This window comes from Azolla caroliniana, unplaced genomic scaffold (assembly GCF_043228905.1).
Source record: "Azolla caroliniana isolate FFs.n. ecotype wild unplaced genomic scaffold, voAzoCaro1.0.p SCAF_14, whole genome shotgun sequence".
NCBI classification, from domain to species: Eukaryota; Viridiplantae; Streptophyta; class Polypodiopsida; order Salviniales; family Salviniaceae; genus Azolla; species Azolla caroliniana.
The window spans coordinates 3,021,061-3,048,834 of record NW_028230449.1 but is presented as its reverse complement, the minus strand read 5'-3'; the positions used below and the strand labels follow the sequence as shown (position 1 = coordinate 3,048,834).

Below are 27,774 nucleotides of genomic sequence, written 5' to 3'. Positions count from 1 at the left end.
CCCTAGGGTTGTTGAGTTTCCGTAACTCTTCGATCGGATTGAACCCTGGTGACCATGGTTGGAGCAACACCTTGCCGTACTTCAGTTCGAGTACCTTGAGCTCGACCAATGGTTGCGCCAGCGAGTCATTACCTAATTCAATGTGGAAGAAGTTTTTCCCTAAACCCCTGACACTCTTGATTACCGGCATGTTCTCCAACACAGCCACCTGAAACATGTCCCGAACCATGCCCCAACTTGGTCTACCTGCCAGAAACCTACATACGAAGGAGGTACGCCGTAGGCGTTCGATTTCTTCCGCTAAGACATGGTTAGCCTCGGGGGACAGGGTAATGGCGAGATCTGATCCACCTTCTTCATCAAGCAAACTGGGCGCTGGTGGAAGCTCGATTCCTCCCATCATAGCGAGTTATGTGTCTTGCGAGTGTGTTGTTCTTCCCTTCCCCCTTTGTTTTGTGTTTTTTTAATGTGTTACTTTGCGTTTTCTGGTTGGGGGAGGGAGGGCGGATTGTGTGTGAGAGTACCTGGATAGCAATTGGCGTTGTGCTCCTCCTCTTACTCGGTTGGACAGCGCGCGTGTTCCTCAGTGTGCACCTACTCCTGCTCCTGCTCGCCTTTTTCTGCTGCTCCCACTCCGCGCTCTGCTGCGTTTGCTCCCGCCAACGCTCTGCTGCTTATTACCTGCATTTCACCAGTGTGACGGCTTAGACAACAGTTGGCGCCTCTTGCTCTGTTGGGCAGCGCGCGCGTTCCTCAGCGTGCACCTGCTCCTGCTCCTGCACGCCATGTCTGCGCGCCCTGTTCCGCTGCGTTTGCTCCCGCCATCGCTTGTTCAGTTATATTATGCACATATTGCAATCACACATCCATTCACATTGAATCATGTACATTGATATATGCATATATGCATACACATACATACATACATACATACATACATACATACATACATACATACATACATAAATACCATTATGCATATATGCATGCACATATGTACATCAACACATGGACATACATATATTCATTTATACATGCTACATATACATACACATACATACATTAGATATTTACATATATATTATGCACAGTTACAATCACACATCCATACACATTGAATCATGTACATTGACATATGCATATACGCATACATAAATATGTACATACATACACACTAACGAACATACATACATACATTACATATGCATACACACATGTACATTCATATATGGACATACATATATTCATTCATATATTGTTGCACGTATATACACACATATGCCTACAATGATACACGTATAAATTCTACTAACATACATCATTCCCTGAAAATATGCATAGACAAATACATGTGCATACATATATATACATCTGTACATTGTTACACATATATACATACACATGCCTTCCATGATACATGTATAAATGTTACAAACTTACATCCATACATCCATCCATTTGTACATACATAGATACATACAAGCACAAAACACATACCTTACATACCCACATGTCATACACACAATACATACAACACAATATGTACATACATACAATATATACAATACAATACAATATGTACACACACACACACACAACATGTCATACATACAATACATACATATAATACATACAATCAACGCTAATTGTTTGAAAAAACGGGGGAAGATTACAAATTTACGAATGCACATGTGTGTTATGTTTTGGCAAAAAGTTAGGGGGAAAAGGAAGGAAGGGGGCAGAGAGAGAGAGAGAGAGAGAGAAGAAGAAGAAGAAGAAGAAGAAGAAGAAGAAGAAGACATGACTGATTGAGACGAGGCAACAGAAAGAAGAAGAATGGAAGAAGCAAGACAAAGGTGAAGCCCCCATCGTTGGGAGGGATGAAAGATTCTTCTTCTTCTGCCACCACGTTGTTTCCACAATCCCTCCTTCTGTTGCACCTTATTCTTCTTCTACCTCAGCATCTACTATGGTTATGGAGCTTGACCTCGATAACAACGATGCCACCGACTTCTTCTCTGACTCCATCCCTGATTCTCGACCCCTTGACTCCGATTTCTTCAACTCCTTCGACGATGACTTCGACAACCCTACCATCACTTAGCTTCTTTGGAATGTCACATAACAAAGATTATCAACAAAGGTAATATTGTGAACTTGAACTTAATGTTGAAGATTAGTGGATGTCCAATCAATTCCAAATGCTACTTAATGTTACTCTAACAACAAAATATTCACTATTGTTTTTCGAATGAAGTGTTTATCTCAGGGTTGAGAAATTTGTTCAACATGATGTATGTTCTAAGATCTATATGTTTGTGAGATTGATGGACATTGTGTAAACTTAAAATTGAAAGACATGTTACTATATGAGAGTTTTAGACAAAAACTTAGTAAGTCAATACCATACAATGATGTGATCATAATTGACCATATCAATGTGGACCCATTAATCTCTAGTTATGTTTAATATAATTTGTATTAGAAAGAGAGAGAGAGAGATAGAGAGAAGTGTCTTCTAGGGTTTTTGTTGAGCCTCTTTTAGGGTTCTCTCTCCCATTATGGAGCAAGAGGCACAATCGGAGCCCGAGGATGAAGGAGGGATTTGGTATGACCAAGTTTTTAACAATGTTCATATGTGTGCATGTGTATTTGCATATGCATGGCTGTGTTTGTATATGTGTGTTTGTATGCATGTATGAACACATGCACACATGCATTTGCAACATTCCAAAAAGCTAAAATAATAATAATAATATTATTATTAAAGCTTTAAAATTTACAAAAGATTTAGCTTGTTTTTCACGTATTCTATGCATTTTACCTGTAGATACGTAAGTACTTAAAAAAAGGGGTAGAATACTTAACACAAGTTTTTATGCATATTGTATGCTAAGTATTCTACAACAATTAGTATAACTTTTGGTTGATCTCCTCACAACTAACTGAAGGTTGTAATCTGTTCAGTAGGAACACTCTAGTTTGATGGGAAGAGGCTCTCTTGGTGTGATATAGGTCACCCGTGTGGTGAAATTATAAGGAAGAAAGAAAGATGAAATAACATATTTTAAAGAGCGGAATGATGTAAGAGATCTAAAAGGTATCCTATTTGAAAAATGTTTGTCTCATCCATGAATTAAAACCTCCTAGGGAACCAAATTGATGAAAATCAATGATAAATTATTCCTTAGGAATATGCACAATTCTAAGACAAATTCAAGAGAAGTGCATACCAATCTTGTCTTTAACCTGGTCCATTTCTCTTTTGGCCAAGTGTGTTGATTGCTTGTAAATTTAGATGTTGCTTTAATTTTACTTTTTAGTTTCAAATCTCTTATCTAGATGAATTAATTGTGCTATTTCTTTTGTTCAAGTTCTCCAATGAATTGTATGCCACAACAGGATCCTAAGTTGTTGCTTTCTCATGTTCTTAAGTTTTGTACTAATGTTGGTATGTCAATTTCCATGTTTCAATGGAATCTCAATTTACAGTTGGTTTCGTCTATTCAATGTTGCACTAAATCTTTTATCATTAGGAGTTCCATTTCATCATGCATTATTTGCACCTGGCCGTTCATTGTATAGTAATTTGACTATTGACTTGAACTCTCCCAAAAGAAACGATAAAGAGGACTTGTCATCACAACTTGCAATACAAAAAAGTGTGGGAAAATCTTATCCAAGCACCAAGAGAAGGTAGATTTGGAGTAAGAAATGCAAATGTATTGTATATGAACACATTTGTTTAAGAAGTGTCACATCTGCTATATCAACAGGAAATCCTGCTATAACTCAGCAGACATTACGTCCTAAAGACATCCTTTCTAGGCATGAGGCATTGAAGAAAGCAAATGATCTCTTTGGTGGACTATCAAGTAGTGTGTTGCCTTCATTGCCAATTGTCCTCAACCTTGTCTGTCAATATGCTCCAGAACATTTGGGACTTCAGCTATAGGTTTTCTCTAATTTCCTTTAGTGTAGTTGGCTTAGTGTTCAATTTATTATCTGAGAAATTGTTTTACCTAGAATTTGACTTATTTTTCATGAAATTTAGGTGGAAGATGTAATTTGGAAATGCCATCAATGCTATATATAAGAAATTTTATGATACCAACCAATGGATTAGTTTAGAAGAACTAGGAGCATAGATGAATAGGTGTCTGAAGTGGACACCCTTCATTATGAGATTAATAGCTGAAATCCTCAAAGTAGAGGAGTATATCATCAATGGCTGAAGTGTTGGCAGAATATGTATGGAAATTGGCGATGCATGTAGAATTATGGATCATAGAGAAAACAAAACTAGGAACTTGGCGAATTGGTCTCACCATGAGTATATGTTGAGTATGAGGAAATCTATTGTCAATTATATACTTCAGGTTTCTGCATTACCTATCCTGATTTAATTATCTTAAAAGCACTTGTATTATACAATAAATTGTTAAGGCAATGTCAAGACTTGATTCTAAAAGAGTAATTTCCTACCCACAATGGGATAAGTTAGAGCAAGATAGACTTGGACTTACAAATATAGAAGAGGCCCTTCAAGCAATGACACCATATTTTGCAAGATCCCACATGATCTAGATTTTAATACCAAAGTAGTGAGTTGTTGTCTTGAGTGCACATGGGGCAATGTCAAGATCATTGAACATATTACATCCATTAACTTTAGAGGTTGCATATGCATAATAAATGGATACATACACACTTGCCATAGATATAAGATATATAACACATACAATACAATACAATACAATACATACGCAAATAAACATGGAATACAATATAATACATACATGCAATACAATATATACATATGAACATATGCAATACAACACTATGTACATATACGCACATGTATAAAACTTGAATGTGTCTTTTATGTAAGGGCATTTAAAATGAGTTGTTGTCAAAATATATATTGACACTAAGGGGTATTTTTATTAACCAATTTTTTATAAAAGGGTATCTAAAATAATAAAAAACATATGTATAAGGGGTTTAAAAAAGATGTCGTGAACGCACGTGATATATCCTCTTTATATATAGTGAAGCCCCCGGGATGTCGGCACCATGGCCTTCCCGATAGTATCATCAACGACCTTGGACCCCAGTTCGTCTCGAAATTCTGGAAGCACCTCTTTAAAATGCTTAAGGTCACTTGTAACCTCTCTTTTGGCTACCACCCACAAACAGATGCCAAGCAAAACGAACAAATCAAATGCTGGAGTAGTACCTTCGGTGCTTTCTAAGCTATCATCAAGATAACTGGGTGGATATTCTCCACTTCGCCGAATTTGTGTATAATAACTCTGTCGACTCATCGACAAAGGTTACACCATTTTATGCTTATGCGGGCTGTCACCCCCGGTGGTGTGTATTTGAAACCCTAGAGTTACCCACAAATCCTTGCGTAGAGGATCATTTCGAGCGGTTACGCAAGATACAAGTGGATTTATCTACTCATCTACAACAAGCTCAACAAACACAGAAGGTTTACACGGATCGTCATTGGCTTCCATCCAATTTTAACATTGGAGATTGGGTATGGCTACTACGACGACACATCAAGACTACTCGCCCATGCCAGAAGTTGGATTATCGGTGATTAGGTCCTTTCTGTATTATCGGAAAAATTAATTATGTTGCTTTTCGTCTCGATCTACATCCACAACTTTGGATACATATGGTGTTTCATAGTTCTCTCCTCGAACCTTATCAAGACAACACCATCATAGGTCGTATTAAACAACCTCCACCCTCGATCGAACTTGAAGATGGACCTGATTATGAGGTTGCCGCCATCCTTGATTCCAAGATTGTTCGCAACAAGCTCTACTATTTAGTCGATTGGCTAGGATATAGTCCTAGCGAGCGTACTTGGGAACCAATAGAGAATGTGACCAATGCTCGTTCTCTTCCTGAAGACTTCCATCGTCAATATCCAGACAAACCGGGTCCTCAATCCAAAACGACTCGTGACATTAGTCATTTTAAAAGGGGGATAGTGTCATGATATGGCACGACTCGAACCCATGATCTTATGTTACATGGGTCAAGCTCTTGACCATTAGACTATATGTTGTAATACGAAAGATATTATTTTCATTTAAGTTTTACTCTAGAAAATTGATGTATATTCCAGACTTCTCTGGAACAATCTAGAAACTTCAGGAGTACTCCTGAGAACACTATAAAAGGAGGCACAAGGCATTATTTCGAACCAAATCGGTTCAACGCCCGTCTTAAGCCTCCTAGCTACTATTGTATATTCTCTTTTGTTATCATCATTCTCTCTCTCTCTCTCTCTCACTCTTTCCTTCTCTCGAGAGTTATACACCTCCCTTAGTACTAATCCTCATCTTTTAGTACTAATTCCTTCTCTGTCTTAGTACTGTTCCTGACAACATGGATCTTACGTGTGTAATTGACGTGTGTTGTGAATCCAAATACCGAACCGGAAGATAATCGGTTATGGTTGTTAGTGCTGAATCCCTTTTAACACGTTCGCGTTCACAAATGGAAGGATCGCACATTCCACTTGTAGAATCTTCTTGGAAATATCCAAATATACCCTCTCTACAAAAATTGGATGCACTAGTATCACATGTTCCACAACTTGATTAGAATTTGCAAATATAAAATTACATGATAGGTCTACGAGTGGAGATCATTAAAAATTCAAATAAGTTTGGATGTGTTGATAAGTTAATGTAGGCATAATAAAGTTCAACAATGGCTCAATATCTCACTAATGTGCGACATGGGAAACACTAAGTTAAAGACTTATATTAATTTGGTAAGTTTTACAAAAATATGAGGTGTACTTGTAACCATACTAATAAAATGAGTTATAATTTATACTTTGACCCATACTTGCATGTATATAATTGTGGACAATGTAAGATAGTGAACTTTAGGATAATGTGATTGGAATAACAAACTTATTAAGGTATTTAATACTTGTATTTAAAGTTGATCTAATTTATTCCTCAGTTTATTCGCATGGGATCAAAACATATGTATATAATTGTGGACAATGTAAGATAGTGAACTTTAGGATAATGTGATGGAAATAACAAACCTATTAAGGCTTTCAATACTTGTATTTAAAATTGATCTAATCTATTCCTTAGGTGATTCACACGGGATCAAACTCCAAACGATAACGTTAGTGGAACTACAAGTGTATAAAAACATGCGGATAACGCTAGTGGAACCATTATCAACACACTACACAATCTAAGCAGCAATGGAAGAGAAACATAATAGTTTTAACAATAGAAGACAAAGATCCATGCTATATGGACTAGTATATATTAGACACGGAAGGACAATCTCACCAATTGATCACAAATAACAACATGGACAGTCATGGCAACAATTCTACGAGCATGTTATGTTAAGGTAAAGTTTGACTAAAATCAGCCTTAATTTAAACTAATTCATGTTTCTCCATATTGGTACTCAGCAATGCACGCGGTGAAACCAATGTCATAAGTCAACAAATCAAGTATATAGAAATAAAATTGAAACATATAGAAGATTATAAAGAATGGAATACACCAAGTAAAACCCAAGATTTGTATTAGTAATGTGAATTCCAAACAATACATTTTGTGAACAAAAGAGTCTATTACATAGCAATCAAATCGTCAATGCCATTTTCTTCTTCATCTCTTATAGAAGTCTCTTCGGCTATACGTGCATTGTCTTCCCCCTGTTAGCCGAGCCAATGAAATATCTTCTATAAGCTCATGATTCATCAAGCTCTATTAGCTCCCCCGGTTCCCCGACTAATGGAAGAATAGGCTCTCGCGAAGCAGGTTGAAACCTTTCGGTATCAGCGAGGTTCTTTGCACCGACCTCCTCGTCTTGGTTTGGGCACTCCCACAAAGCCTTAATCCTCATGTTTATAAATATAACTTGCGCCTCGTCCTTCTCCAATGCAACTGTGTTTTTGAAGAGCTTCAATGCACATGTAGACGTTGTCCCTGTGAAGAAAGCAACAAGAAGAATTAGTTTTCAAACAAAAAAGAATCAATACTGGTTATCTCAAGATCGTTAACCTAGTTCGAGGAATAACTGTGCCAAAAAAGAGGTCTAATATCCAATCTCCTTCTATAGAAAACATCTTGATCAAGCACATCATAAGTCGTTGAGGTTTTTGGTATGGGTTGATAAGTCCCCATTCTATCGTGGTGACATGTCGCAATTTCCGTGTCACTGCTGGATATACCAGCAGATTTGAACCTTCGACTTCATTAGAATGCTCCTTGATTCTTTGTTTCTTTATTTCGTCGAAGTAGCCAACCGTAATGTATTCAATGGTATTTACGAATAGAAAGGTTGGCCCTCTATTGACATTGGTTTTTATCCTATAACAAATATTGCATCGAGTTAATAATAGATCGAACAATCTTAAGAAAGGTAATATAGTGAATGAGACTTATAAATAATCCTTACCATGCAAGGTTCTCGATGCCATGGCAACGAGATCTCAAAGCTTGAGCTACCGAGTACCCTTGGTCCATACTATGAAAGACAACTATCCTCCACAAGGATGCAATCGTTAGCTCAACAAAATCCTTGACCATCTTCTCTAATTGTTTGAACCTAAAAGGTTCATCGTCATATGATGACCTTGACATTTGAAATCCGTATGGAATATCAGCAATCATTTGCGTATATTCCTTCTTTGGCACTCTTTGGATCATGTCAACGACATCGCCGTAAATCACGTTGTAGTAAAGATCTTTCGTAATGTCCTTTTTGTGGCTAAATTTTTTGAAGGAGCCATCTTCTTCAATTTCGTACGCCTTGACTAAGCAACGATCCTTTTCTTTTCTGGCTCGCTCGAGATGTGCAAGGAAGGATGTCGGGAAATCGTGTATATCCTTAACTTCTCGTTTAATTTCCACGACACGATTTCTAATAGAAGCAATAAGACATCAAGTATTATTACACAACTTCTACATATGAGGAAAAATTAATGAAAAACACCAATACTAACCCAATCCTTGAATGCAATAAAATACTCGGATAACGCCTTATATGAAGACGTTAGAGGATAATCCTCGGTCACTTGTTCCCAAGTTATACATCCAAGTTGTTTCATCATAACTTCTTGGATATTCATGTACACCTTATGACTGTGAAATTAGAAAATGAGATTAGAACTTTCAATTGCACCATATTGAATTCAATATCACTATTTGAAATATTGAACTTAGTGACCATTTCTTCAAGGGCTAAATCTTTCGCCACAATCCTTGACAAAACAGACACAAGAAGCTGCTCGTCCTTAATACCTTGCATCGCTCTCCACAGAGACAACTTCATGTCGTTAGCCGCTTCTTCAATTGTCAAATCAATTTTCTTGGCCGCTTGTGACTTTAATTCTAGTTGAGGGTCTACCTTACATTTCTTTTGTCGTTGACCCTTGACCTCCTTATTTTCCCACATTGAGAAGATTTGATCTTGTAGGTCCCATACTTCTCTATCTCTAAAGGCAAGTTGAAACTAGGACTCATATTTCCGAAGACCATTCGACTTAACATTATCATCCACCACAATGCCGACCTCATGAAGGCATTGACATCGTAGGCCAGGGTGTAGCTTCACACCAAACTTTTGTTTGACGTCCAGGCATTCATGGTGGAAGAACCTTATCCATTCAATAGATGACATTTTTTGCCTATAGTCGTTGTCGTTGTTGTGGTCCCATGCCAAAAGCTTTGCCTCTTCAGTTGTGAGGCACATGTATATTTTGCACTCGCCATACTTGAAGAAGAAAGTCGTTGGGTGCTCTCTAACAAGTTGCCGGCGTGCTTCAACCGAATGTGATCCACCAATTACAAAGTAATTGTATTGATCATGCTTTCTCACGTCGAAGTCCTCAGTTGTGGAACATTCTTCAGGATCTACCATCACAATGAAAGGCACAACTATAGCATGCAGATATATTTTCATTTTTTTCTTGAGATTCTGAACATGCATTCTCAAGTGGTCTTCGTCTTGGTTTTTTACATCTACTGTATGTTCATGACCATTATGGCGTCACCCGGACTTGAACCTCGAACCTTGTAATCCATACTTGAAAACCTCAACCATTAAGATAGCTTATTGTTATATAAAACAATAAAAGCTACTTCTTGTATTACATTGATTATTGTAAAACCTCTAGATTATTCTAGAATGCCCTAGAGCATTCTAGGTCTAGAACATTCTAGAAATCTCTAAGTTATTCTATAGGAACCTATAAATAAGGGCATACATGTATTCTCAAATCAATTCGAATCAACACCAGTCTTTAGCTCTCATTACATATCTTGTATCCATTCTCTTTCTTTCTCTATCTTATACATCCATTCTTCTCTTAGTATTTCGTTCCTTTCTGCTCGTGTTCTCTAATATCCTTCTTCCATCACTCTATCTTTTATCCTTGGTTCTGACAGTTTGATTCGAATTCTCTCTCTCTCTCTCTCTCTCTCTCTTATCCTCCTTCGTAACTATCCTGAAACCATGGCTTCCATTAACTCAGAAGAATATCTCACCCTTGTTGCAGAAATGGAGAACCTTAAATCCAAGTTCGCATCTCTTGAAGTAGAGAATCAACGTCTACTTGGGGATCTACAAAAGGTTACTATAGAGGAGCAACAACAACAAGAGGAGTTCACGCGACGAGTGCAACAGTTAGAGTCCACAATCGTAGTGTTACAACAACAAAGGGTTGAAAGTCAGTGACTTATCAAGGAGCCCAAAATTAGCCTCCCAGCTAAATTTGATGGGTCGAGGGCGCATTTCCGAGGTTTCTTGAATCAAGTACGGTTGGTGATTCAAATGCATCCCGCGCGTTATCCAACAGATGCATCACGAGTTGGGCTAGTGGGCACCTTATTGACTGGCATAACATTGTTGTGGTTTGCTCCATTGCTAGAGACCAATTCTCCTCTACTAAATAATTTCGAGGAATTTATCAAGGAATTTAAGGCTTGTTTCGGAGATACTGATGGGGCGAGAACAACTATCAACAAGATTCGTACACTTTGTCAAGGTGATCAACCAGCTTCGACATATGCTGCCAATTTCCGTCTCATCGCAAGCGATATTCCTTGGGATGAACAAGCCCTAATGGAGCAATTCCGTTCAGGCCTTCGTAGTGATGTCAAAGACTTACTTCTCACCTTCCCCGAGGATCCAAGGTCACTTACAAAAGCTATTAGTCAAGCAATACGGTGTGATAATCGCCTTTTTTAGCGTCGATGTGAGTGACAACAACAAATAACAAGATCAAGATTCACACCAACTTATGCATCAGTAACGGCGCAATCGTCCCCAAGGCAAATGTATAGCCCTGCTCCAACTCCAAGGTAAACACGTAATCCAGTCCCAATGGATAGTCCTGCACCCATGGAGATCGATATGACTCAACGACGAGGACCATTGTCAGACGAAGAGAAGCAACATCGTCGAGCAAACCATCTATGCTTATATTGCGGAGGTCCAGGGCATATAGCCATTCATTGCTCCCGTAGGCCGAGACGTCAGGTAAATCAAATTCACTATGACAATAAAAATGAGTCCAACATTTTAGAAGCAGTTAGTGAATCTAATATTATGAATAATCCACCCTTGTCCAATAAATTTGAAGTCCTAAGCAAATTAGAAGAGGAGTCAAACGAATAAGTCCGGCCAAAATAGGAGCCATTTGGTTGGACAACCCTAGATATGTACAACCTAGTGTGGGTTCCATTTCTTCCAAGCATGTTAGTAGAGTCTTCTCAGCCCTAGTACAAGTTAGGACACCCAGTTGTCAACTTCAAGTCCAAGCCCTCTTAGATACTGGAGCCAAATCTTGTTTCATGGATAGAAATTTTGCCCAAAAACACCAAATATCCTTGCATAAACTTCCTTGTCTAGTTTCCGTAGTAGTGATTGATGGACGCCCCATAGCTTCCGGGAAGATATTTGAAGAGTCTGAGCCAATACACATACTCTTGGGTGATTTAGGATGTGTAGTTTCCTTTAACATAATCCGTAGTTCTGAGCATCCAATTGTCCTCGGTTTGCCATGGTTCGAGCTACATAACCCTAGAATCGTTTGGAGGAAGCGAGAAATTAGGTGCCCTTTAGTAGAAAATATCATTGTCAAGGATCGAACTCGGGATTATCCTCCTAAAGTATATAGTTCTACCGATGCACCATATCCTTCTCATCAAATTTCCGCCATCACATTGCAACAATTGTGCCAAGTGGGAGGCAAGGAGGACCTTTTCTTATTTGCAGTATCAGCGACACCTTCTAGTGTCACTCAAGAGAATTGAGACATCCAAATTCCCAAAAAATATCAAGACTATGCTGATGTTTTCGACAAAGTCAAAGCTAGTGTTCTTCCAAAGCATCGGCCGTACGACTGTCCTATTGATCTCCAACCAGGAAAAGAGCCACTGTGGGGTCCGATTTACAATTTATCACCCACAGATCTTGAGGTTCTTCGAGAATACATCGAGGAAAATCTTGCACATGGGTTTATTCGACATTCAAAGTCTCCAGCTGGTGCTCCTATCTTTTTTGTGAAGAAAAAGGACGGCTCCCTTCGTTTGGTCGTGGACTATCGAGGCTTAAATAAAGTCACCATAAGGAATAAGTATGCTTTACCTTTAATCTCCAATCTCTTAGAACGCATTGGTGGGGCAAAGCATTTTACCAAAGTTGATCTAAGGGGTGCATATAATCTTGTTCGAATTCAACCGGGAGATGAGTGGAAAACAACATTTCGTACTCGGTATGGTCATTTCGAGTATACAGTCATGCCTTTCGGACTCACAAATGTACCTGTAGTATTCCAACATATGGCAAATGACATCTTCCGGGATTTCTTGGATATTTTTCTAATCATCTACCTAGATGATCTATTGATTTACTCTAAAACACAGGGGGAGCATGATATACATGTGCGACAAGTACTTGAACGCCTAAGGAAGTATGGTCTTTATGCCAAACTTGAGAAATGCAGTTTTGATTACAAAAACAAGTCGAATTTTTGGGATACACTATTTCATCCCAGGGTGTTTTCATGGACCTGGCAAAAGTCCAAACAATATTGGAATGGAAACCCCCATGCTCAATTCGGGATGTCCAGTGTTTCCTCGGATTTGTGAACTTCTATCAGGCTTTTATGCGAAGCGGACAAGGCTTTTATGCAGCTGAAAGAGGCATTCACATCAGCACCCATCCTAGCACATATTGATCCTGAAAAGCCATTTACTATTGAGGCAGATGCATCGGACATTGCATTGGGGAGTATCCTATCGCAACCAGGTGAGGACGGGCAGACACATCCAGTCGTGTTTCACTCGAGAAAATTTACTGTTTCGGAGATAAACTATGAGGTGCATGACAAGGAGTTACTAGCTGTGGTAGACTCATTCAAGCAATGGAGTCATTTTCTAGAAGGATCACCTCATCAGATTATCATATATAGTGATCACAAAAATCTCACATATTTTCAAACTGCTCGAGTATTAAATAGACGCCAAGCTCGGTGGGCCCAATTTCTAACGCGTTTCGATTTCAAGATCATTTTTCGCCCCGGAAAACAACAAGGGAAAGCAGATACTTTGTCTTGGCGTTCGTATCTAGTACTTCGACCTGGAGATCCGGCCTTTGACAATCGAAAGCAAATTCTCCTCGGGCCATCAAAGCTACAAGTAACAACAATTTATGCCACGCCACTTGATTCTACCCTTCTTGACACTATTCGGCAACAACTTCATTCAGATGATTTCGCTAAGGATGTCTTAGCCCATTGTGGTTCAAGTCGTCCATCTTGCTCCACATTGCCAGGGTCATCTCAACATTATCAGGACTTCAAGTGGCAAGATGGCTTACTCTTCTACAAGAATCTCCTTTACGTCCCCGACGGATCACCCCGACTTCAAGTGTTGGAACATTGTCATGATGCCCCCATGGCTGGAAGTTTTGGTATTCCCAAGACCATTGAGCTGGTGAAACGTTCGTTTTGGTGGCCTCAAAATCTCTTGCAAACTCTCTTCGGCTTATCATCCACAAACTGACGGACAAACAAAGCGCACAAATCAAATGCTCGAGCAATATCTTCGATGTTTCATTAGTTATCAACAAGATGATTGGAGTAATATTTTACATCTTGCCGAGTTTGCATACAACAACACGGTCCACTCTTCTACCAAAGTTACACCTTTCTTTGCCTACACTGGAAACCACCCTCCATGGTGTATACTGGATCTTCCTGAGGTGTCACGAAACCCTAGTGCGGCGCATCACCTCCACCGACTACAACAAATCCAGTTCGAGTTATTGTCACATCTTCAGAAAGCGCGAGCACACCATAAGACCAATGCCGATCGACATCGTCTTAAGTCTCCGTTTAAGGTTGGTGACCGTGTATGGTTGCTTCGTCGTCACATCAAGACTACCCGACCGTGTGCTAAGCTTGACTATCAACGCTTATGTCCTTTTGTCATCATGGCGCAGATTAATGATGCAACATTTCGTCTTAACCTTCCTGCACATATGCGGCTTCACCCTGTCTTTCATAGCTCTCTTTTGGAACCTTGCCACACCTCTTTAATTCCTAATTGTGTTGTGCCACCACCGCCTTCTGTACAACTTGTGGACGGCCCCGAATACGAGGTAGCTGCTATTCTCGATTCTAAGATTGTGCGCAATAAGCTTTATTATCTAGTTGATTGGCTTGGCTATCCTCTGAGTGATCGCACTTGGCAACCCATTGATAACGTTTGTAATGCTGAAGCTCTGGTCAACGACTTCCATCGTCACTATCCAAACAAGCCTGGCCCAACAATGTTAACGCCGACTTCCACTCGGCGTTCTCGAAGGAGGGATAGTGTCATGAACACATGACATATGGCGTCACCTGGACTTGAACCTCGAACCTTGTAATCCATACTTGAAAACCTCAACCATTAAGATAGCTTATTGTTATATGAAACAATAAAAGCTACTTGTATTACATTGATTATTGTAAAACCTCTAGATTATTCTAGAATGTCCTAGAGCATTCTAGGTCTAGAACATTCTAGAACATTCTAGAAATCTCTAAGTTATTCTATAGGAACCTATAAATAAGGGCATACATGTATTCTCAAATCAATTCGAATCAACACCAGTCTTTAGCTCTCATTACATATCTTGTATCCATTCTCTTTCTTTCTCTATCTTATACATTCATTCTTCTCTTAGTATTTCGTTCCTTTCTGCTCGTGTTCTCTAATATCCTTCTTCCATCACTCTATCTTTTATCCTTGGTTTTGACATCTATTGGGGGTCGATGGATGTGTGTTATAGGCAAATTAAACACTTGCCGTTTTCTCACCGGTTTACGCTGTATTAACTCTCTCCGTATCTTATTTTGCTTAGATGACAACACACCAGATGCCAGCTCAGCACTTGGCGTCCCCCTAGTGTCCTCATCTTCGGTTGAGCTTGATGAGTCGGAGTTTGACATTTTAGTGGTCTTCTTTTTTGCTGGTCTTGATTGCACTTTAGATGCCTTTTTCGGGGCCTTCACTAGGGAGGGAAAGGGATCCCTTAGAGTTACATGGCCTTGTATATAAGGCCTCAAGGTGACAATAAGGTTTTGTGAGCTTTGTAGATCTTTTTTAAAAGATTCTGGCCCACAATATTCCTTTACTAGTCGATCTTCAGAAATGTACACTTTACGTACCCCCTTCGAGCACTCTATCATTACAAGAAAGTTGGTTGAATCTAAATCTTCGTAGTCAAATCGTAGAATACGGCCATACATAAATGCGGTGTCATTTTCAAGCTGACTGTCGCTCTTCTTCTTTGCCGTATACAACACGACTTTTTTCTTGGAGTCGACATACTACATACACCATTCCTTGTCTGTTAGATCACGGTCAAGAAGGTCCTCACCACCAGTAGCAGCTAACATTTTCTTTTGGCTAACATCATTGGATGGTTGAGATTTTGTCTCCTCGTTGAAGAGAAGCTTTTTTCCTCTCTTTATGTTCTGAGGAACTATTTGTTTCTGGGTCTCAATTGGAGAGCCCTGAATTCGGAGCTTTATTTTCTTCACAGGTTGGTCTGACAAGTTCTCAAACGACCTATTTAAGAAAGGACGTGCAAAAATATAAGTTAGTTGGTTGCCTAGATTAAGGTTGCATGTTGCATATTAAAATATACATAAGTAGACCAAGACAAAAACTAGCAAGCGATTTGTGCTAAACTCTAAATATCAATCATACTTTCTGTGAACATGCTAGAACTTTATTATGAATTTAAATCTAGTAAGGGCTATTCAACTTCGAATATTATATATCTTAATAATTATACAAGCATATGTATCATATTGGAGGGTAGGTATGGCTTATATGATTCCATATCCCATATTTTTGAGAATTTTAATATGATAGACTTGAATTTGGTATCATAAAGGTAATTCGTGGGTTATTTTCTATTATTTTAAGCTATTATAGGTCATAAAACCTTTTTCAATAAGGGCGCTAAATGTTACAAAATGTAGCAAATGTCACTTAAAAAGTCTGAATTGGACATAAAATTGGTATCTTTTCACATATATACCAAATTGTTCCCCCAAAGACACAATATTCCTGTTTAAAGTTTGTATTTTAATAGTAACTCGATACGGCATATCAAGTTCATGTATGAAACACAAACTTTAAACAGGAACTCGATACGACGTATCAAGTTTCTGTATAAAACACATACTTTACACAGGAACTCGATACGGTGTCGAGATATTACGCAAGTGCGTGTGGAATCGAGGCGGGACCGCGGGGGTCTCGAACCAAAGAGCAAGCGAGGGAGGAGAAAGAGAGAGAACCGGCTACGCAGGACCGGGGATACACAGGGACACGGCCCTTCAGCACGGAGAACGCGAACAGACACCGACACAGACAGATGCGAATGACTTAATATGTATATTAAGAAAATGGCTAACACTACTACAACCCTCGATGGGGCACAGGTTGGTTACAACCGAACAGGCCGGCGAACAGATGCCGATGCCTGCTCGCTTCGAGGCACAAAACAGGGCAAAGGGGGGGGGGTAGCAGGTTGGAGGTGCTGCCGGAAGCACTCGGGCGTTCCTCGAAACAGCGCGAGCCTCCTCGGAACCCTGCACAGAAAGCTATGGAGCTCAAGAAGGAAGGAAACAGAGAGAGAGAAGCGTCCAGAAACGGTCCGACAGCACTTCATCCTCTCCGTGCGATATATATTTGCAACAGCTCTTTCCTGCTCTTATATAGCCCGACGAGCAGGCCGTCCTTTAGCTCGCGCGCGCGACCGAAAAGACTGTTCGCGCGGTCTTTGTCTCCACCTATGTTAGGGCCCGTTCCTGCCGATTATCCTCCTAACTCGCTTCTTCATACAACTTGGAGCTTGCGCGCGTGAAGAACCGGTTCCCACGCCTAGGTGCGCCGATTCCGCCTATGGACGGTTTTCTTCACGACATCCGCCCCCACCTAACCGCGCATCCTCCGGTATGCGCCAAGAGAGTTGGGACTGAGAAAACCGGCCCGTCTTCATTCCTCGCCCGTCGGTTCTTCCTCGTTTTCGGATAGTTCGTCACTGCCGACCAGGAGAGCCGGGTCTGGCTCGTCGTCGTGTCGCTTCTTGAACGCTTTGATCCGCTTCCCTGCAACCGGTATCGTCATTCTCGTGCCGTCGAGTTCCGCCAGGTGGTATGTCCCGTTGTCATTGGCGCTCCGTACCACGTAAGGCCCGAACCACCTTCGTGCGAACTTCCGTGTAGCTCGGTGCTGGTTGTCGAGGCTGCTATCGTAGACGAGCACCCAGTCACCTTCTTCGATTTTCTTCGGTCGGAGCCGGTGCGTTCGGTCGAACCTGGCTTTGTTCTTTTTCCTCGCCACTCGGAGCTTCTCCGTAGCCAGTTCCACGTCCTCCGGTCTCCGCTCGAGCTGTCGTATGCGCGCGGCCAACAACTCCTCCCGGCTCATCTCGTCCCTCCAGTCGACCGTTGCCCACGAGGAGATCGTCCGTTCCATCGGCATGATCGGCTTCTGGCCGAACATGAGCTCTGTCGGCATGTACCCGGTTACCGAACTGTGCGTGGTCCGGTCTGCCCACAAAGCATAAGGTAGCAGCCGCGGCCAGTCACCGACTCGGCCTCCGCATGCCCGAACCAACGCCTTGACGATCGGTCCGTGTCCTCGCTCCACCTTTCCATTCGCCTCCGGATTGTACGCAGTGGTGAGCGAGAGCTTGACTCCCAGCCGGTCGAACAGCTCCGCGGCTTCTTCGGCGTCCAACTCCCCTCGGTCAGCCACGATCTTCCCGACGCACCCGTACCGGCATATCACGTCCTCGATTAGGAACCGGCATACGGCCGCGGTCGTTTTGTTCGGAAGGGCCCGGCCTTCCACCTGGTTCGTCAGATCCTCCCGCGCTAGGACCAGGTACCGCATCTGTCCTACTCCCATTGGCATCGTTACCAGATCTACCATCCATTTGAAATGGATGGCTGGAGGGTACGTAGGGTGAAGCTCGTCTCGATGTCGGACTATGGAGTGCATCTGGCAGCTCTCGCAAGTTGTCACGAACCGATGCACGTCCTGGTACTGCCCCGACCACCAATACTTCCCCTTCAGTTTCTCAAACGTAGCCCATGTTCCACGGTGTCCAGCCCAAGGGCTGTCGTGGTAAGCCATCAGCAGCTCCTCCTGTTCTTCCTTCATCGCCACTACCCGGAGCGGAGCGCCGTCCCTCTTCTTCGGGTGCTTCCATAGATAGCCATCCCGGAGAAAGAACCGGTACGCTTTCTTCCGGATCCGGTTGGCCTCGTCCTTCGTCCATGACGCATCGGGCGTCATTGTCTTCAAAAACCCACCGATCTGCAACCACTCCCCGTCGTACTTGCTCGCGTCGAAGTCGTTAAGTGCCGGAGTGCTTGTCCCGTCGGTTGTTACATACGCAGTCTCGAAGAAGTCCACGCCGACCTCTTCGTCCTCCGAAATCATGCCGCCTTCGTCATCGAATCTCGCCCTTGAAAGCATGTCGGCCATGGCGTTGTCTTTCCCGGAAATGTGTCGTATTACCGGGTCTAGGGACTTGATGTACGCTATCCACCTGAGCATTGCCAGGTCCGGCGTCGCGCATCCGGAAACCATGCCGAGAATCGGCATGCAATCCGTCTCTATGATTACCTCCGTCCCGATCAGATAGTCCTTGTCGGCCTTCACCGCCGAAACGATACCCCAGAGTTCGTGTTTAACCTGGGCGTATCCTCGCTGTTGTTCGCTGAGGACCTTCGCGCCGAATCGGATCGGAAACCGATTGCCGTCCTCGTCTTCTTGGTTGACGACCCACCCGATTCCGGTCGGACTCGTGTCAACCGTTATGTACACTGGGGTGCCCTTCCTGTAGACGGCCTTTCGGAGCGCCGGTGCTGCCGAAAGAGCCTCCTTCAGCTTCCGGACCGACTCCGTGTGCTTGTCTAGCCATTCGAATCTTTGCCCTTTCCTCAATAATCCGTATAGCGGCTCCGCAACATGGGCGTAATGCGGGATCCATATGTGGTAGAATGCGCATGCCCCCAGGAATCTTCGTACTTCCGTGACCGAGCTGCAGTCGGGCTTCATCGCGGAGATGGCTTCTACCTTTGCCGGAGACGGTTTCCGGCCATACGGCCCACATAAGTGTCCGACCACCATGATTTCCGACTGCCCGAAGGCTGATTTCTCCCCCGAGAAGGTGAGCCTCGCATCCTCTAGCCTTTGCAGCACCTTCTCGCAGTCGTCGATGTGCGCCATCACGAACCGCCGGCATCCGTCCGGCCCGACCGTCTCGTCCTTCTCTTCTACCGGGCATCCCTTGATCGGGATGTCGTCTAGAAACGGCATGGTGATGTCCGGGATGCAGTCCCTCAGCACCTTGTTCATTGCATTCACAATGTGGGCCACCGAGTTGGTCCCTCCTTGCGGCAGCGTACACATCCGCACTAGGCCGAGGGGAGTTCGCATCGTCGTAATGTCTCTGCTCTCCACGGCTAGCTGGAACTGGTCGTACCCTGAGTATAGATCACCGACCGAGTAAATCGACCTTCCGGCGAAGGCCTCCGCGAACTCGTCTATGGTCGGTCCGATCCCTGCGTTCCGAATGGTCACTCTGTTGACCGGCTGCAGGTCCTGAATGAAGCGCAATGATCCGTTTTTCTTTGGTACGGTAAACCATCGGTTTGAATACGGGGCGCTCGATGGCTCGAGAATGCCCATATCAACTTTCTGCTTCAACAGCCCCATCAACTTCGGGATGTGAGCTCTCGGAACCGGAATTGGCTTGAGATTCCACGGTACATGCGGTACTGTGAATATCACCATCAGTTCTACGATCGTCGGGTCTACGCACCCGATTTCCTCCGGTGAGAATGCGAAGGCTTTCCCGTGCCTTCCGAGCATTCTCCGGAACCGGTCTTCCTCCGCCGGCAGTAGGAACCCGCCCCCACCGATCTTCAGCTCGCGGAGCGTCTCGTTGGTGAAGGTGTGTCCTATGCAGGCCCGATCTCGTAAGCTGGGGTCCGATGCAACCCCTTTAATCCGGGATTCACTGCCCTCCGGTAAGGGCGCCGCAACTGGCCTCACCTTCCGGTCCACCGTCTTGTACTTGGTGCTAACTCGGGCCGTCCGTTCCGACTCGAGCCCTCGACCGAAGTCCGCGATGACTTCGTACATTTCTTCTTAACATACCGGTATCACCCGGTCCTCGATAAGGTCTTCTTCGACTACCCTCCCCAGCATCCCCAAGGTGTCGTCGAAGGAGACTGCCTCCACGGCTCCGTTGATTTCCTCGTCAGGGCCGAGAACTCCGCACGCCCGAAGTCTCCCCTCCGTCTTTGTTTTCTCTCGGCCGGCGATGCCGACCAACGTACATGCTCCGCTGTCGGAGAAGAAAAATTTCCTACCTATTGTACACGGTTTTATCGTACAGATGTGGGGTTTTCCCGGAGCATCCGGACTGTCGCGGCCCCACGCCTTGGCAGTCCTCTCTAAAAATCCTCTCGGTTTTCGGAACCGAGGGAGTCGCGGTTACGTTCGTGGTTCGGCCGTACCGTCAGAAACTGGACCGAATGGCGCCCGTCTTGGCTTTTGACCCTCGCGTAGGCCGAACCGTTGTCCAGCACCTTGGTCTCCATTCGCGCCGCCGTGATGTACGGCTCTCCCAGTATGACCGGATGCGAAGACGTCTCCTGCACGAAGAAGTGCTGGTCAATCTCGACGTCGCCGATCTTGACTCGCACATTCGGACAGGCCCCGTGCAGTTCCTCGGTGGCGCGCGTTGCTGCTCTTATTTTCCACCCGTGCTTGGTGTTGATCGGCCATTTGCCCTTCTTATAGAAGTCCATGGACATCAAGTTGATCTCCGATCCGTGGTCCACCAAAGCTATCACCGGTTCCTGGACATCGCCGATCTTCACCGGGGTTTCCGTGGTCGCTCGGGCCCAGTGTGGTCTCGAATAGTGGCTTTCCGCCCACTCGTCTCCCAGCGCCATGTCGTCTAGGTGCGTCGTCCGCACTTCCACTGGTCTTTCCGGTTCTGTCTCCGTTGACAGCCTCTTCCGTTTCACCAAGTCCACGATGGAGTCGTGGAACTCCTTCTTGGCGATTCCCAGCACCTCTCGTAACGACAGCTCCACCTTGCTGTCGAGGATCCGTTCCTCTAGGACCTTTCGTAAGTCCGTGGTCCTTTCTATCTCCGTCCCCAGACGGTACCCGCCCTTCTGGGGTTTATCTTGCGTACCGGCCCCGCCGGCTTCGTCCCGTCGTGGCCCGGACCGGGTCTCGTATCGTTGTGAGGGCCCGGTCGTCCCGGGTTTCCCCACCCGCTTCTCTTCTACCAGGGCCTCGTGGTTCTGGCAAGCGGCTTCCACGAAGCCCGTCTTTTCCTCGACAGGGTCGCTCCACCCGGTCATCTCCCGTACCCGTTTCTCCGCACGGTCCGATTCCTCCCTTTTAAGCCTCGCATCGGCAAGGCCTTCCAGCATCGTCGGCCAGAATCCGGTTTTGCTTTCCCTTCGGGCCTCGCCGCCCCCGACTCGAATGCCGGCCGACGCCGAGTAGTGGACGGTTTCCGCGTGTCGGGCCGCCGCCTCTTCCATCAACCTTTTCATACCACCTCGCCCGTCGTTTCGGCTCAGGGCCCTTCGGGTGTCGCTGGCATGCACCCGTCCTTCCCACAGGTACACCACCCTGTTCCTCAGCGCCTCCGCGAAGTCGCCGCAGTCCTTCCGAATGTGGCCGACTTCATCGCACCACATGCACTTGTTTCCTGCCGCCGGCCATCGGTCACGAGCCGGTTCGCCACCTTCCCTTCGGGCTTGCGCGATTTGGAGGTCCTTTATCGCCCTCGTCAATTCCTCCAGCGCCGCTCCTCCGGTCGAGCCTCTGACTACGCCGGTCGAAGCCGAACCGGTTTCCAACCACTCTCGGGTCTCTTCCTTTCGCACCTGTGGCGCTGGTTCGAGCTTCCTTGATGCGACCGAGCCCGACCCGGCTGCCCCGTTATCCGCCCATTCTCGCCGTTTGTCGAAACGGCCACAGACTTTCTTGACAGCCGCCCAGTCGGTAGTGAGCCCGTCTTCGGTTTCCAGCAAGAGGCCCACGTGCTCCCGATCCCGCTCGTCGACCGACTTGACAAACAGCAAGACCCGGCTCGTGTCCAGGATGGTTCGGTCGAGCGCCGAAAGGCGCGCAAAGTTTTCCTCGAACTCCCGGAGGAGTGCCGACGCGTTTCTTCCCTTCCCCGGGGACTCCACCCATTCCATGAACCTTCGCTTCGAAAGCCGGAGCGCGTCGTCCAGCCCGTATTTCTCTAGGAGCCGGCCTTCGAACTCCTCCCAGGTACGGCTCTCCGCCCGCACCTCGAGCACCTCCGCATGGATGCTCGGCATTGCCACTCGGGGAAATCCGGCAAGACGCCTTGCTTCCGGAATGTCCCGCATCAGCATCTCTGCACCGTAGGACGCCAAATACTTCGTGGCATCCTTCCCATCGAACCGGCCGATCGTGCCGACGACCGCCTCAATAGCTCTGTCGAGGGCACCGGTGCCCTCGCGCGCGTTTACAATCCGATCCACGGCCGAAGCCATGGCCTCTGCAAGATCCGACCCCCTCATCTTCTGCTCTTCTGCCGCCTCTTTCACGTCGGGTTCACCAAAGATGTCGAGATATTACGCAAGTGCGTGTGGAATCGAGGCGGGACCGCGGGGGTCTCGAACCAAAGAGCAAGCGAGGGAGGAGAAAGAGAGAGAACCGGCTACGTAGGACCGGGGATACACAGGGACACGGCCCTTCAGCACGGAGAACGCGAACAGACACCGACACAGACAGATGCGAATGACTTAATATGTATATTAAGAAAATGGCTAACACTACTACAACCCTCGATGGGGCACAGGTTGGTTACAACCGAACAGGCCGGCGAACAGATGCCGATGCCTGCTCGCTTCGAGGCACAAAACAGGGCAAAGGGGGGGGGTAGCAGGTTGGAGGTGCTGCCGGAAGCACTCGGGCGTTCCTCGAAACAGCGCGAGCCTCCTCGGAACCCTGCACAGAAAGCTATGGAGCTCAAGAAGGAAGGAAACAAAGAGAGAGAAGCGTCCAGAAACGGTCCGACAGCACTTCGTCCTCTCCGCGCGATATATATTTGCAACAGCTCTTTCCTGCTCTTATATAGCCCGACGAGCAGGCCGTCCTTTAGCTCGCGCGCGCGACCGAAAAGACTGTTCGCGCGGTCTTTGTCTCCACCTATGTTAGGGCCCGTTCCTGCCGATTATCCTCCTAACTCGCTTCTTCATACAACTTGGAGCTTGCGCGCGTGAAGAACCGGTTCCCACGCCTAGGTGCGCCGATTCCGCCTATGGACGGTTTTCTTCACGACAACGGCGTATTGAGTTCCTGTATATAACACAAACTTTAAACAGGAACTCGATACGCCATATCGAGTTCCTGTATAAAACACAAACTTTAAACAGGAACTCGATACGCCTTATCGAGTTCCTGTATATAACAAAAACTTTAAACAGGAACTCGATACGTCGTATTGAGTTCTTGTATAAAACACAAACTTTAAACAGGAACTCGATACGCCTTATCGAGTTCCTGTATAAAACCCCCACTTTATACAAGAACTCGATACGGCATATTGAGTTCTTGAGTGCTAAAACATATTTATGAAAATGTCCGTATTGCCAGGCGCTTACCTGGATTCTTGGCGCTCGATCTTCTTCGAAGACATGATTCTCATCGTCGATGCTTACGGGGAGATGACGATTTGGTGTTGTGTGCTATGGGTTGTTTGTGCTCTGTGTGCTCTGTTCTGCGCGTGAGTGATTGCGAAATGAGGAGGTCTTCCTATTTATAGGGATTGACCACTGTGGTTACAGTAACCACAATTACTTTAACTAGGGTTGGTAAGCTTAAGGTTAGTTAGTTAGACCTAAGAAAGAGTTTCTTTGACCTTAGGATACTTTTTTCTTAGACCTTAGTACACTTTATTTAGTACATAATCTTGAATGTACCAATGACTCTCTAATGGATTTGAATTAAATGATGCTTATGAATGAATCAATGATTAAATACTCAAACTAACATATTAATGATTATTTTATACTCAAACTAATATAGAATGCCTTTGAAGGTCATAAATAAAACAATGATAGAGGTTCATGAATGAACCAATGATTGAATACTCAAAGCAGCATTTTTATGACTCTCTCATGTTTTGTATTAAAGATGTGGCCATGAATGAACCAATGATTGAAAAGGCTTATATTTAAAATGGTGGGCATGAATGAACCAATGATTGAGAAGTTCTATATTAAATATGGGTGCCATTAATTAACCAATGATTTTGACTTTAAACTAACATATATATGGCTTGGTAATGATTGTAATTATATTATACTTCATGGCTAAAGTAAAGTTAATTTAAATTATATATTATAGGATTAATAAGGTATAAAATATAATTGATTCGACTTTATACTGACTAGTTTAAGTAATTGTTAATATGTTGAATAAATTTATTATATTAAAAATAATATCTTTATTTATTGTATTAATATACTATTAAATAATATAGACATTATATTGAGGGAGCTTTTGTTTGGAGAGGAGTTTATGTTTAGAGAGGAGCTTATCATTTTTTTATATTAGCCCAAGCACATAACTTGACGAGCTCTATGTGGACCTTAAGCCATGAGTGAAGACTCACCTTTCTCGATTGAAGAATATTGTTTGTCATCAGACTCTTCGTTTTCTACCGAAGAGTATTGTTTATCGACAAACTCACCATTTTCTATCGAAGAATATTGTCTGTCGACAGACTCACCCATTTCTATCGAAGAGTATTGTCTGAGCTCATCTTCACCTACAACACATGTGAATAATGACACATGTGAAGAGTTCTCTATTGAAGAATACGATATTAATAAAGATACGGAGAATGAAGATAGTGCCAATGAAACATTGAATATCATGGGCGATGGCCACAACAAAGAATTGGATTGTAACAAGGTTACCCCAACTTCTATGACAGAAGAGAAATCTGGAAGTCCTATGCATATTAGAAGAATCCCACGTAGAATTCGTCTAGCCTTTTATTGTCAACCGTTGGGTCGTTACAAGGAGTGCGAGCGACGTAGTAGTAGGGTAGATAATCTAATAGGAAGAAAATAGATTGTGAGTACCAAGGAGAGAGAGAGAGAGAGAGAGAGAGAGAGAGAGAGAGAGAGAGAGAGAGACTCAAGAAAATATCATTAGAATGAAAAGAAAGACCTTATGCAGCAAACTAGTTTCGCTCAAGAATGAGCTCATCAGTGCAAAGGTCTATTACAAGATGGGTGCAGCTTTATATAAGGTGGGGGAGGTGGGAGAGGGAGAGGGAGAGGGAGAGAAGAAGGGGGTAATGGTAGGTAGTTGAATGATACAAAGTAAGTGGTGGTGGGCTAAGAAGAGTGGAGGGTTATAAGTATGTGTATGCTAAGTAATAAGTGGGGGTGGGCTATGAAAAGTGGGAGATTATGGTAAGTAATAAGTGGGGGGTTATAAGTAAGTAAAGGTGTAGTGTTAAGTAAGAGATTTTGGGGATGACCTTTTATATTTAGTTTTGACCAAAAAAGAATGAATGGACTTGGACTTAGTCCAACACACAAAAGGTCTAGGTATCTGAGATAGTTTGGGATCTAAGAGTAAATCCTCGTGGAGGTTTTTTAGCATGTCGTGAATTCCTTTCTTAGGGGTATCTCGTGTATATCTAAGTTTGAAGATAATGGGTAGAAGAGTACTTTTGGGTTTCCTGCTATATATTAGTGATTTCCTAACCCTAAAGGGGACATTTTTATAATTCTCTTTTATGAAAGAAGGGGGATATCCTCTCGTAATTAGTCTAGTAAAAAATAGTTTTTTCATTCGACGGAAACCTAAAGGAGTCCTTTCTCTAATTAGGTATCGTTTGAGTTCATTAATAATAAAATGTCTTTTTAAATGAAGGGGGTGTTCTAACGAGAACGAGAGATATTGGTAAGCATTTTGGGGCTTTTGGTAGCAATTAAAGGAGAATTTTGAGTTTTCTAGGTTAATCCATAAGTCTAGGAAGGGTAATCTAGAGGGGGAAGTGGTGATGGTAAGTTTGATACAATTATTAGTAGAGGTATTATAGAATTGAAGGTAATTTTCTAACTCGAGTTTAGTACCCGTCCATATTCCAAAAGCGTCATCTATATATCTAGTGAAAAAGCAAAGATTTGGGTGTGGTGGTTGCGAATTCTCTAAGTGAGCTAAGAAAAGGAAAGCATATACTACGGAAAAATTACTACCCATGGCTGTACCCTTTACTTGTTGATAAATTACGTCGTCAAAAGAGAGAAAGTGATATTCTAATGTGAGTGCGCTAAGTGTATAAATAAGGTTAGTTTTAGAAGTCGAAAAATGGGGGGTAATGATTTTTCGTAAGGCTTCTAGACCTAGCTTAGGGGGGATGCTAGGCTATAAGGATTCAACATCAAAGGTAAAGATAAAGATATTAGGGGGTGGTTTAAGATGTTCTAGAGTTTGGATAAGGGAGTGTGAGTCTTTCAAATATTGTTTTTGAAGGAGAAGGATTGGCATGAGTTGGTGCTGAAGCCATTTAGACGTCTATTAAAAAAGAGAGTTATTATATGAACAAATAGGTCTAAAGCCCATTGGGTTCTTGTGGAGTTTGGGGAGGAAGTAGAGATTGCATACTTGGTATCCTGTTGAGGGCTTATGTAGTATGTAGTTGGCTTCTATGGTGGATAAGGTACCTAAATGGTTGTTAACAATCTTTTTAAGTCTATATGATAACTCTTCAAGTGGATAGTGGGAAACTACTCTATAGGTATTAGAATCGGAAAGGTGTTCTACAACTTTGTTATAGTATGTGTCTTTGTTAAGAACACAAACTCCAACGTTTTTATCCGCGGGTAAAATTATGATTCTATTGTTATTTTTAAGAGATCGTAAGGCTTGTAATAAGTGGAGTGGAATCCTAGTGGGTTTTAATTTGAGTGTATGAAGTGTATTACTAAAGAGAGTTTGATGTTTAACTATAATGTTTTCTAGGGGTGTGTATTTAGTAGGGGGTTGCCAACTAGGGTTAGGTAATTTAAAGGGATTTAGGGGGGAATTATCCTCATCTTTGAAAAAGTGTTTAAGTCGGAGGGTCCTACTAAGGCTATCAAATTCT

General features: G+C 43.5%; 1 long non-coding RNA gene across 1 annotated transcript; it reads left to right on the top strand.

Annotated features, from left to right (window-relative positions):
* Positions 1-3,386: 3,386 nt before the first annotated feature.
* On the top strand, positions 3,387-3,906 carry LOC147855177 (uncharacterized). Its single transcript, XR_015530765.1, has 3 exons — positions 3,387-3,451; positions 3,537-3,696; positions 3,777-3,906. It is a non-coding gene; the product is annotated as an uncharacterized LOC147855177 (long non-coding RNA).
* Positions 3,907-27,774: the final 23,868 nt, after the last annotated feature.